Source organism: Sminthopsis crassicaudata, chromosome 1 (assembly GCF_048593235.1).
Source record: "Sminthopsis crassicaudata isolate SCR6 chromosome 1, ASM4859323v1, whole genome shotgun sequence".
NCBI lineage: Eukaryota > Metazoa > Chordata > Mammalia > Dasyuromorphia > Dasyuridae > Sminthopsis > Sminthopsis crassicaudata.
This window is the reverse complement of record NC_133617.1, coordinates 253150752-253161304: the sequence shown is the minus strand read 5'-3', so window position 1 is coordinate 253161304 and position 10553 is coordinate 253150752. Positions and strand designations below refer to the sequence as shown.

Here is a 10553-nt window from a genome sequence, read left to right as displayed (position 1 = left end):
TAAGTCTCTCCAAGCCTCTCTGGATTCCTCCTGTTGGTCATTTCTTACAGAACAATAATATTCCATAACATTCATATACCATAATTTACCCTACCATTCTCCAATTGATGGACATCCATTCATTTTCCAGCTTCTAGCCACTATGAAAAGGGCTGCCACAAACATTTTGGCACATACAGGTCCCTTTCCCTTCTTTAGTATTTCCTTGGGATTTAAGCCCAGTAGTAGTATGGCTGGGTCAAAGGGTATGCACATTTTGATACCTTTTTGGGCATAATTCCAGATTGCTCTAATAGGAGAAAATATTAAGATTCTGGTAATCATTTGGAGAAAATATTAAAATTCTGATAATCATGGTTTAAAGTTCCTATGCTTCAGCTCCTTCTTTCACCAATACATATTTTCTATTGTTGTTCATATAATATTCCCAGATCACCACTATTCTCATATTGCTTCATTCAGCAAAAGACTTAAGTAATTCTCCAATGCCAATGTAAGAGATAATCAAATTAAAGGATAAATTTCTCATCAAAGGATTTAAGGTCCTTAAATGTGGTTCTATCCTACCTCTCCAAACTTATCTCATGAAACTATTATTCCTACTCTATAGCTATCATAGACAATTCATCATTCATTGTTCTTTCCTTGTCATTTTTCATATTATTATTTTTAATCACATTATCCTGAAGGCACATTAAGGAATCTCCAGTTCTGGTACTTTTTTGCCTGATGAAATTCATCCCTTATTTCAAGACCAAATTCAGATATAACATCTTACATAAAGCCTTCTTTATTACCTTCATCACATCAACTAGAAATGATAGCTACCTCCTAAAATTTCACATAACATTTTATGGAATGAAATTGAAAGGGAAAGCATTTACTATGCATGTGCTGTATGCCAAGTATTGTTCTAAGCAATGGGGAAAACAAATGAAATGGTAAAGTAGTCCTTGCTCATACATTGTAACTGAGGGAAACAAAACATACAAGAAGATTTAGTTGCAGAAAAGATGGCAAGGTCCTGTGATGGTCTATCTTATCAGAAGGATTTATTTTCTCTGCACATCCTTTACAGTGATCTTATTTGGCCATATATCTTTTTCTGTACATATCATATTTTTTATTTTGTTGCCTACTCCCTTTAAAGCAAGGAATGTCTATGTGAAAACCACAGTATTTTGTATATAGTATATGTTTAATAAATTCTTATTGAATTTAACTAATTTTAATCATTTGTTTCACTTTCTCCTACCTCCCCATTAAAAAGGATTCCTAACCTAATAATTCTAAGTTATATGAGTAATTTAGATCACATGGTTAAAATTTTCATCTAAATGTTATTAATAATAATGCTAACTGCAATTTAATAGCAATTCCTTTTGGAAAAGAGAGCTCTGATTACTGTACATATAATTGAAGTCTTCCAGTCCTACTCTATCATACCTATATGATAGGCTTGTGATCTGTTCCCTGAATTCTTCTAGATTTATTTATGTACTTCAGAGAGCTTGCAGTATATTCAATGACAGATTGTATGGACCCCTAATTCCTTCCATCATGTGTCCTTCTCTTGTGCATTCATCCAAAAGTTCAACACTCAATGGAACAGCAGATTAGAAGAGATATCTATGGCAGAGGAACAACAGTAGATAGATAGATAGATAGATAGATAGATAGATAGATAGATAGATAGATAGATAATTGATGAATAGATAGATAGATAAAGGACAATGTACAGCTGGACTGATTAACTACAAGACCAAGATGTTAAGACAAGAAAGTGAAACTAGAGCATTGTTGATGGAATGGAAGAATAGGAATGAAGAAAGAATAGGTTTAAGAGGAATAAAATAAGAGGAAGAGATCAAAGGATAAATGATGATGAACAGAGAAGGGAATTTCAGGGTTGAAAATAGAGGAATTTGTTGAATTCCTATGCTTTTTATTGCTATAATTTTCTCTATTTCCCTTCATTTACAGTTGAAAACTCAACTGGTTTATCAAAATTACAAGAAAATATATTCTTATTTTAACCCATCTCTAGCAAGGGATTGCATCACTCTTTTTTATTCTAAAGCCATAAATATGATTGCTTTTCTGAATCATTGTCTTCTTAATAAACAGATCTTCTTTTTACTTTAATCAGCAGGAATGATGAAAACATCACTTGTGCTCTTCAGCTTTTTTGCTCAAGGCTTCATAATCAATAGCAATCCTTCCTGTATTCTGGTAATAGTATGCATATCCATGTCTACTTCTAAAAATATGTAGGAGTCATCCATTTTGACAACACTTTGAACTTGGCAAAGACTCCTTGGGAACCAAATAAGCCACTTTATTATTGTTTATAAGATTTACAAATAGCTGCTTCATGATTCCTCACCAAGGAGTCACCAATCACTATTGATTCTTTTTTCTCTGAGCCTTACTGGATTAATTCTCAGTACACATCTATATTGATTCACATTATCCTTTCTTAAAACCGAACAGCTGTTTTCTCCTTCAGGAATCTGGTTCCCTTCTCTTTGGGAAAAGCTTCATATCTATTACTTAAGTCTATATCTACAGTTGTCCTTCTTCCTTATCTCTTCAATCATATTATTCTGTTTTCCAAAAGCCAGGAACAGGTCAGGATTTCCCTCTGCCTTTTTGATTTTTTTTCTTTTCTTTGATACCACACTGAAACCATTCTTCCTTTATTAAGTGGAGGCTTCATTATTCCTAATATTCTGAAAAATACAAATGAAATTTGTATATCTTTGAAATTCTTAGCTACGCTTTGCCTTAAGCATAGATATAAATTATTTACCCACGAAAGAAAGACAAACATCCCCTATTCTTTGCAGGTGACTTTAAAAGTTCCTTTGCTCTATACTTTCTGGAAAGAGAATCATTTTGTCAGAAAATGATTCTAAAATTTCAGAAATCAATTAATAAATGTATTTCAACTTTTAAAAATATGAAATATGTTAAACAAGGCCATTTTCTTTCAGACACCATTTTTTCCTTTTCATCTTCTTATTATTTCCTATCCAGAAAGATAATTTCAAAACTCTCTGGTACTACATTTTTATAATGTGGTTGATTTAAACAAAGCAAAAGGTGTCTCTTTCAGAATATTCTATCAACTAAAATATGCAAAAGCCTCCAGTATTTATACAAAAGAAACCACAAACCACTGGAAAGATTCCTTTAGCTGGACCTGATTGTGGATCTTTCTACTCATTCTTCCCCATTAATATTTATAGTGCCACTTGCTGCTCACTAATTTTTATAACAGTCTTATACATCCATACCATAATCCATCCACTAGGGCAGTCCTTTTTATGAGCCTCTTGCTGTCAACCCTTCTCCTTGATATCAAAATTCATACCAAAAAATATAATGCTAGCCATTTAATACTTTAATGAGAATTTGATGCAATGGGACATTTTGTGGGGGTTTGTTTCTTTTTAATGTCATCTTAAATTATATAATTCAATTTGACAAACATTTATTAGGGCATATTATGTGTCAAGCAAAGTGCTAAGGATACAAATAAAAAATATTATGTGGTTTTTATCCTCAAGAAACATACAATCTAATGAGGAAAGACAAAACATTAAAGGAAGCTGAAAAGTATGAAAGAGAAAGTGAAGAAGTCATAAGGAGTTACAAGGAACAGGGTGCATTATGTACTATAGTGCTGGAATAAAGCAGAGCTGCTAAAAGAAAATGGAGAATGATTCCTCCTGTAAAGTAATTTAACATAGTCAAAAGTAGGAAATGCAAAATTTAACAGACAGGAAAGCACAGTCCCATATGCCTGAAATCATACGAGATTGACAGTCATTTCTTCAGCCTAAGTAAGGCACCTCTGATAGCTAAAGCAAGGCAGAAAACTTAATCAACATTTAAAATCATAAAATATTTACTACAGTGCCTGGAACATAGTAAGGAATGACTAGGTGAATGTTAGCTCTTGTTATCAGATTTCCTCTAAATTTTATATCTCTTTCACTGTTTAACAATGGCTTTTACAAAATGAGTATTCAATAAATATTTTATGGTTTTTTTTAATTGAATCAATTGTTGCTAATGTTTTTTGTCAGTTCAATGGAAAAAGAAAAACCTACCTGGTCTGGTCTTAATAGTAGGGATGAGTACATTTCAGTCATAGGGGACAATATTAAGAAAGATACAGGTAGGCATGACAGGACAAGATCAAAGAATGAATCAGTCTGACAGTAATGTTGATTTGAGTAATACTTCAAGATAAAACTGAAAATATAGGTTAGTGTCAGAATGCAGAGGGTGGTTAATTGCATGATGAACAGTTTATACTTTATTCCCTAGACAAGAGGAAAATGTTAGCTATTTCTGAGTAGGGAAGTGTTGTAGTCTCATCTAAGGATATGGAAGATTACTATGTCAACAACAGAAAAACAAGATTGGAATGGGAAGAAGGCAATGTGTACAGTTACAAGTTTATAGTAATTTTCCCAGCAAGAGATAATTAGATGCAATATTAATGTGACAGTAGGGATAAAAACAAATTGACAATTTTACAAATACTGCTAATATATAATAGATAAAATTTAGCAACGATTGATCACAAAAATAAAGAGTTTATCTTGCCTAGGGAATCCTTTTTGTTTTATTATTTTATGTCCACAAAAATTATGCATTGCCCATTAGTATCCATCAAAACTCAATATGTGTCTATATCTAGAATAGATTGCCTGTTTTGACTACATTGACCAGTTACTTAGTTGTTCCTAAGAAAAAGGCTAAATATATAATCATAATATGATAGTGAGCAGCATGGGGGCCCCTCTGGGAAAGAAACAAGGAAGAATTGTAAGAGTCCTGAAAAAAGGAAATAAACATTCATATCTCAGGCTCTTAGGACTAATAGTTTTTATTAGATTATATACACAAATACATTTACCTCACATTTGGGTTAAGTTTCTGTCACTTTATTTTTCTTGCAGGTTGAAGAAGAAAGTAGAAATCCAACATTTCTAAAACTAGAGAGAGGGAGTAGGTTGTACATAACCAAAAGGGACTTGAGATATTAAATTTCTGTTTTCCTAAAAATCATAGAATTGCAAATTTGGAAGAGATCTCAAAGGTCATTTTATCCAATATCCATACAAAAAATGAATTTCGTCTCTAAAAATATCAACAGGTGGTCACTCAGCTTCTACTCAGTCACCAGTGACAGGGAATTTGCTACTTACATAAGACAAACTGCTCCACTAAGGGTAAACTGATCCACCAGTTTATAAGAAGACATTTTGTTCCTTATTTGCAATCAAAATCTGCTTTCCTATTAAAGTTGTTTCTTTCCAGGGCCAAACTGATCAAACTTAACCCTCTATCCCTGCAGCAATCCCTTGTGTTAAACATTCCCATATCTTTCAAACAATCCTCTTAAGGTATTAATAAATGACCTCAACATCCTAACCACCCTCCTTTGAATGTGTTCTAGCTTGTAAATCTTTCCTCTTAAATATGGCAGTAGAACTAAACACAGTAAACTTGATATGATGTGATAGAGAAGAGAGCAATGGAGCCAACTCACTGCTCTCATTGTAAGTACTATTGTTGTATTAAGAGAATCAATGTGGAATAATATAATAAGTACCTAGACTTGGAACCAGAAAAATTGAATTGAAATACTGCCTCTGAAACATGTGGGTTTTATTAGTATAGGCAAGTTATTCAACCTCACAATGGCCTAGGAAACTATGATTTTTTAGTTGCACAGAATGTGTTAACCTACATTAATAGAGATTCTTCTGAGAATTTCTCTACCAATGACATCTCCTTTTCCTTATTCTTGTATGCAGTCTAATATAGCATTAGCTCATTTAAAGTCACATCATATTGATAACCCATAAAGAGCTTGACAGTCACCAAAAACGTTGAGAAATTTTTCTTGTGAAATGCTTTCTAAGTACATCTGTGAAAACCCATGGCTTTTCAGTTTATTTTTTAAACCCACCTACAAATTATATACATATATTTTTTTTTCCTTTTAAAATTGATTTTGTTCACAACTACCTTCTCTCTTATGTAGTTGTTTCCCATTTCTATCACTGAATGCATGAGCTATGTTAGCTCTGTATAATTCCAAAGCATACTCTACATGCCATTTATGCATTCATGAAAGGTACTGATACAATCAATGTTGATCAAGATTAAACCAAAGATTAAGTCCTTTTTCATGGATCTTTTGATTGGTATTGACTTATTATCAATAATCTTTGGTTCCTTACAGTCAAATATTTCAAAAAAATTTACAAAACTGTATTTATTATTCATTTTAAATGCCAACATTTTACTCAATCAAATGACAAAAAATATCTGTATTACTAGAAAGAATAATAAAATTTATCTGGAAAAACAAAAAGTCAAGAATATCAAGGGAATTAATGAAAAAAAAATACAAAGGATGGTGGCTTAACAGTACCAGATCTAAAACTATATTATAAAGCAGAAATTATCAAAACCATTTGGTATTGGTTGGTACAGAGTGGTGAATTAGAGTTGTTTTCAGTTGCAACTGACTCTTTATGTTCCCTTTTAGAGTTTTCTTGCCAAAGATATTGAAATTATTTATTATTTCCTTCTCCAGCTTGTTTTCCAAATGAGGAAAATGAGGCAAATAAGATTAAGTGACTTGCCCAGAATCACACAGATGTAAGTATCTGAGGTCAAATTTGAACTCAGGAAGAGGAGTCTGATTCTAGGCCCAGCAGGTTATATATACATTGTGCCACCAGGCACTGTGCTAAACATTTTATGATTTTAAGTGTTCATTAATTAATTGACTTGTATCCAGGTTTTCCTGATTCTTAGTCCAATGCCTATGCAATATGACTAAAAAAAGATTAAACTCATAGTGTTTAAAACACATAGTGACACATACTGAATGTTAGAATGCGAATGTTAGCTATTATTATTATCATTATTATTATTATTATTATTATTATTATTATTATTATTATTATTTATAAAGCAAGCACTATGTACCTGATACTGCATCACACTAAATGTGACTTTGAGCAGGTCACTTTATATCTGTGGGCTACATTTTCCTCACAGGTAAATTAAGAAGATTGGATTTGACCGCATCTAAGGACGCTTCTAACTCTAAATATATGACCTTACTTTTCTAGTGTTTCTATTTTCTCTCAATTATTTTTGTTGTATATTTCATATTCTCAAAATCATTACCCCATTTTATAAAACATATACAAAATTGGAGTTAAATAAAATGTAGATTTTTTGTTCAGTTGTGTCCAAAATATACTTTTCTCTCTCCTTTCACTTTTCCCTTCCTCATCAGTGTTTTGTTGCCCTCCCTTTATTCAGACTCCCTTTTCTTATTCCTTTCCTCTTCTACTTCTGACCTCCCTTCTATTAGCCTCTCCCTTTTCTTTACCCTTTCCTCTCCTATTTCTCTGTGGGGTAAGAAAAATGTCTATACCAAATTAGGTATGTAGGATATTCCCTATTTGAGCCAAATTCAATTAGATTAATGCTCAAACAATGCTCATCACCCTCCTTTTGTTCCTCAACTGTAGTAAGTCTTTTTTTTTTGCTTCTTCATGTGATATAACTTACTACAATTTACCTCCCTTTTCCTCTTCTTCCAGTATAATCCCTTTTCCATTCTTAATTTCTTTTTTATATCATCATATTAAGTTTTTTTTAACATCACTACACCATCGGTTTTCCAATTTCTTCCATTTTTTTTTTTTTTTGGTTTTGCTTGACTGATTCTTAATGTCTCATTGAGTCATTCACTTTCATTTGTCCAATTCTAATTTTAGTGAATTATTTTCTTCAATTACTATTTTTATCTCCCTTTGTATTTGGCCAATTGCACTTTTAAAAGAGTAGTTTGTTTGTTTGTTTGTTTGTTTTCCCCCATTGGATTTTTTTTTCCATTTCACCAAATGTATTTTAAGGAGTTGTTTTCTTCAGTTATTTTCTGTCTTTCTTTTTCCAAACTCTCCTGCAAAGTTCTCATTTCTTTTACCCATTTTTGTAACTTTCTTTTGAGATCCTTTTTGAACTCTTCCAAGACCCATTTGAGGTGGAGACCAGTTCATAACCCTCTTTGAGATTTCCTCTGAAGCCATTTTGCCTTTATTGTTCTCTTCTGGGTTTGTGTTGTTTTTCCTTGTCTCTATGGTCAGAACTTTTTTTGCTTTTTTTCTCATTTTTAAAGATTGAGGTCTGCTCCTAAGGCACAGGAGAGATTGTCCTCAGCTTCCTCTTCTGGGCCTCAGGGGCTTCTCATTAATTCTGTGGGGCCAGTGCTTCTGACTTACCTACTGGCCTGGGTGATCCTGGCTAAGCCTTCACCTATTATGCTGAGTTTTGTGGGCTACCTATTGGCCTTCTATAGTTGCATTAGAGGTCTTTCAGCTCATCTGTTAAGCCACTGAACATTCTGAAATAGGACAAAGTAGCCAGCACTGTTTTATTTTGGCTAAGAGCTTCCCACTAGATTTCCTATTCCAGGCCTCTCCATCCTGGGCATCCCTGTGCTGTGCCTAAGCTGGGCTGTGTTCCCCTTGTTCAATTGGGAAAGACCTTTTATTCTAGGATATTTTATTCCAGGAAATTATTAAATTCTGAATGTTTGTGAGTTCTGTCACTTCATGATCCATTCAGAGGTTTGATCTAGAGTTGATTCTGAAGGAAGTCAGGAAGAGCTCAGGCAAAGTTCTGTCTACTCTCCATCTTAGCTCCACCCTAACAAATAAATTATCTGTTTATTCTTATACTTATGCAGCATAAATTCTAATTATAAATGACAAAGGCAGAAATCCCACAGCTTTCAAAATAGAAATACCAAGGTGTCAAATGTAAATTTTGTTTACTTTACCAATGTTTATATTACACAGATGAACTGAAACACTTTTGGGGTCTGTAGACAAGACTCATGAGATCCCAATCCAATATATTCAGTAAATAAGGGCTATTTTCATGAAGGCCAGGCTCATAATGGGAAGGCTAGATTAAGTAAAGGGTAATGCCCAATGCTTAGCCTCATATTCTATTTCTTTCACTAGCAAGTACCAGAACCTCCTTCCTAATCTTTTCATCAACATAGTTTAAAGAGAATAAGTATACTATAGGAGCTGATAAGTTCACCAAGTGAGATAATACATGGACGGAGAATAAGGGCTAGGACAAAGCCTTGGGGAACATTCCTGAATGTTAATGTTGCTATACTCCATTTAATAAATTAAAATGTTGAAAAAATGAACTTATTTCTATGGAACTAACATGACATGGACTTAGCATCTGAAGACCTGAATTCAAATTTCAGCTCTACCAAGTTGTTTGATATTGGACTAGTGACTTAACTTCTCTAGGTTTTATCTATAAAATAAGAAGGGAGGTGAAATGATTTCTAATTTAGCACTAACTTTATATCATTTATAATGTTATGATTATATATATATATATATAAAATATGTTACATATATATGCAATATTGTAATTATGTAATATATAATAAAAATAAACCTAACAACTCAAGGAGCAAACTGGAATTAATGGCTGTAGAGGGGTTATAAAGCATGATATACCAGCTAGTACTCCCATGTAAGTTTCTGCTTACTCTTTCACAAGTCTGGAAAGCTTGATGAAAACTCAGTTCAAGGTATGAGTTCCAAAACTAAATATGGTAAGTCTCCCAATGTAGGATCCTTGGTGTCCAAGTGATACAAAAATAAGGTCTAAAAAAGAAGAGTGTAGATATAATGAAAAGATTACTATCTCCAGAGTTCTAGGACCTAAGTTAAAATCCACTTCTTACACTTCAAGCCAAGTTACTTAAACTCTCTTTTTTTGTCAATTTCTTTATTATTAAAGTGAGCGGGAGGATTTTGAATCGATCCAAACATTTTGAAGAATAATTCTGAAGTATGCACAAAGAGTTATTAAACTGCCTATACCCTTTGATCTAATAATATCATAATATGATTGGGGAAAAGGAAAAGAACTTATATGTTATAAAATATTAATTGCAGCTCTCTTTGTGGTGGAAAAGAACTAGAAATACGGATGTGCATCAGTTAGGGAATGACTGAACAAGTTGTAGCATATGATTTTGATAGAATACTACTGTGCTATAAAAATTATGAACTAAATAGTCATATTAAAATGTGGAATCATTGTTTGTTTTATTAAATTCTGTAATGGAAATTTTTATTCTATAAATTTAAAATAAAATAAACTATTTCAAATGGAGGTGAAGGATTGGACTAAATATCCTCTGAGGCCTCTTCTATCTTCAGATCTATTACCTATGATCTTTAGATTTTAAAATGACTGGGTAGATAGATCTATAGAATGTAAAGATTTTCTAGTAATGCCATCAAATGTATACCAACCTTTTATGGTCTTTCACTTTGAACTACTTTAAAATTTATTGAATTCTTATATGAAACATATTTGTTACACTTTAATATTTCTATACTTAATAAAAAGAAGTCAAATTTTGTTTTATGTTATTGAAAAATATTCTACTTAAATTCTTT

General features: G+C 32.5%; 1 long non-coding RNA gene across 1 annotated transcript in view; it reads right to left on the bottom strand.

The window, feature by feature from the left end:
- Positions 1–2314: 2314 nt before the first annotated feature.
- Positions 2315–10553, bottom strand: part of LOC141553824 (uncharacterized) — a 124898-nt gene continuing 116659 nt past the window's right edge. The window contains exons 7-8 of the long non-coding RNA XR_012485665.1: positions 4934–5012; positions 2315–2732 (exon numbers count right to left, since the gene is read on the bottom strand). This is a non-coding gene — a long non-coding RNA (uncharacterized LOC141553824). The remainder of the gene's footprint in view (positions 2733–4933; positions 5013–10553) is intronic.